Genomic DNA, 3213 nt, shown 5'->3' on the forward strand with positions numbered 1-3213 from the left:
TCTGTGTACCTTCACTGCTGGACTGCAGGCTTGTTGAAAATTTTAAGATTATTGGATGCACTCTAACGATGGACTTTCGGTGTGTTAACATATAAATAGGCTTTTGGTCATTCTTGAGTTTTGTTATAGTTTACGTACGAGTTCGAAATTGTACTCTTGGAATTTCTGGACGGGAAAGGTTCAGAGGCACATCATGCTTCCCTCACTCCTTGGTCTGTGAAGGCAGTACTCGCCTGTCACTGTGAATTTCTTTTGCTTAGATTGGTAAGATCTTGATTTTTTACTTTCTTGGCTTCTGTCCAGTGAGAAACCAAAATCTTTGTTTTGGTGACATTTCTATTATTTTGTTTTTCTCAAAGGGAGACTGCTAATCTGTTTATTTTATTTGCAAAACTTTTATCGAAGTTTATTGATCTTAACTCGCTTATAGGTTAAGCAAATAAGAAGCAACAGTTTGTTGCTCCACCCCTTCCTATACACTTTTGACTGTTTGGTTCTGTTTCTGAATATCATGCTCATACGTGTTTTTAGCCACACCTCCCTATACTCCTAATAGGGTAATGACTTTTATTTATTTTACCAGTAAATTCTTAGTAATATACCTTTATTTTTTATTCCATCACCTATGTAAAGTATCCCTAACATTACTTTCTAAGGTTGATAATAGCTTTTTTTGCACTACTAGCCTTCACTTCATGTTTGTCAGATGTCCTTTTTAAAATTTTTTTTGAGGCAGTCTCACTTTGTTGCCCTTGGTAGAGTGCGGTGGTGTCACAGCTCACAGCAACCTCCAACTCCCGGGCTTAGGTGATTCTCCTGCTTCAGTCTCCCAAATAGCTGGGACTACTGATGCCCCCTACAACGCCTGGCTATTTTTTGTTGCATTTTGGCTGGGGCTGGTTTCAAACCTGTCACTCTCGGTATATGGGGCTAGCGCCCCACTCGCTGAGCCACAGGCGCCGCCCTGTTAGATGTCCTTTTACATTGTGGGCATCCAAAATTAAATTATCAGGGCTTTAATTTTTTTGTTTTTGAGACAGTCTCAAGCTGTCACCCTGAGTAGAGTGCTATGGTGTCATAGTTCACAGCAACTTCCAACTTAGACTCAAATGATCCTCTTGCTTCAGTTTTTCTATTTTTTAGTAGGGTCAGGGTCTTGAAGTCATGAGTTCAAGAAATCCACCTGCTGCCTCCTCTCAGAGTGCTGGGATTACAGGTATAGTCCCCGCACCTGGCCATATCAGGGCTTTAATATTCATGTTTGTTTTGAAAGCTGGAGAATCACAGGATTTTTGATGATTGTCACTGTGCAGATTCAGGTTGTGTACTATGATTATGTTTTGCACTTTTTTTGTCTTTCCTGGTGTTGTCTTTTTTGCACATTATACCTTTCTCTACACAAACACTATTTTATTAGTTACTCTCTCAAGTTCTCTTTTCTTCTTGGAGACACCTTTTTTTTTGTTGCAGTTACACCTATTCTCTAGGCTTGTTGGAAAGCTGCATCCTGAGATTTTCCAAAAAAATTTAAGTGGAAACTACTGTTTTCTGGATAATAATCTTTCTTGCCTTAAATCCTTCCTTGGTTTTTATTCTCAGTCTAATTCTAAGAAATATTTTATGGGATGTGAGTTTTCTGAGTCATCCTAGGACCCCAAATGACCCCATTCTGCCTTTATGTACATGAAAGATCAATCATTAACTAGGCCTAAATTTGAGTTTGAAAATGCGTTTTCCTCAAAAGTTGGAAAGCTTTGTTCTTTTGTAATCTGTCATCTGGCATTGCTGATGATAGTTAAATGTTAATGTGAATTATCTATTTAACCAGCACTTATAACATGTTTGCTGCGTACCAGGCACTGTTCTAAGCACTTTGTAAATACTGTTTTTTAAATGCTAAAAACAACCACTTGACTAGGTCAACTACTACATATTATTATTACTACTAAAACAGGTGAGAAAACTGAAACACAGAAAGGTTGAGTAACATATTTAGAATCACTCTGCTAATAAATGCCAGAGCCAGTGTAGAAACCAGCCTAGAAGGCCATGCTTTTAATTTTTATGCTCTTCTACTGCTTTCATTCTTTTATGTTGATCAGTTTTTCTTTCTGAACTTTTGAAAGATCTTTATCCTTGACCTTGTAAATTTGTGACATTTATATACTTAGGTGTAGATTTTATTTTAAATTAAAAAAAAATTTTTTTTGAGACAGAGTCTCAAGCTGTCGTCCTGGATAGAGTGCTATGATGTCACAGCTAACAGCAACCTCAAACTCTTGGGCTTAAGTGATTCTCTTGCCTCAGCCTCCCGAGTAGCTGGGGCCACAGGTGCCTGGCACAACACCTGGCTATTTTTTTGTTGTTGCAGTTGTCTTTTGTTTTAGCTGGCCTGGGCTAGGTTCGAACCGCCACCTTGGGTGTATATGGCTGGCACCCTATCCACTGAGCTATGGGCGCCGTCATGTAAATGGGTTTGATCAGCACGTTTTTGACTCTCTTGAGCCTGGAGTCTGTTCTTTGTTTTAGGGAATGCTCTTTATTTCTTGGTGTTCTTTTTCTCTTCCCTTTTCAAACTGTTGATACTGTTCCTCCTAGACTGGTTTATTTTTATTTTCTTTTTTTCCTCTCATTCTTGAATATTCTTTTCCCCTCTCCCATCCCTTCTCTCTTTTGCAGCTTTATTGAGCAATAATTGGCATATACTAAACTGCACATACTTAAAATGCACTATTTAATTCAATGTACACTACATACATCATGAATGTATCCTTTATACTGAACACCACCTCCATTTCTAAACCGTTTTCTGTCCCTTTGTAATTTCTCTCTACCACCCCTCCTTGCCGCTCATCTTTTGCCAACATTGATTTGTGCTTTCTAACTCTATAGATAAGTTTTCATTTTCTGTAATTTTATATGAATGAAATTAAATGATATGTATTTAGTTTTAACCTGGTTTAGTTATTTCATTCAGTGTATTTATTTTGGAATTCTTCAATGTTGTTACATGTATCAATACTTCATTTATTTTTGGATAGCATTTTATGTTGTGGATATGCTGCATTTTGTTTTTTCTTTCACCTGATTGATGAACTTTGCATTGTTCCCAGTTTTTGGCAGTTACAGAAAACCTATGACTATCTGTGAACAAGTCTTTGTGTGAACATATGCTTTCATTTTTTAGGGAAAAATCTTTTTTTTTTTTTTTTT

The 3213-nt window shown here is 37.2% G+C and overlaps 1 protein-coding gene across 1 annotated transcript in view; it reads left to right on the top strand.

Annotated features, from left to right (window-relative positions):
• Positions 1-3213, top strand: part of XRN2 (5'-3' exoribonuclease 2) — an 86058-nt gene that overhangs the window by 773 nt on the left and 82072 nt on the right. The window lies entirely within an intron of this gene.

The sequence above is a fragment of the Otolemur garnettii genome, unplaced genomic scaffold, assembly GCF_000181295.1.
Source record: "Otolemur garnettii isolate 467f Iridium unplaced genomic scaffold, OtoGar3 scaffold00136, whole genome shotgun sequence".
Classification (NCBI taxonomy): domain Eukaryota; kingdom Metazoa; phylum Chordata; class Mammalia; order Primates; family Galagidae; genus Otolemur; species Otolemur garnettii.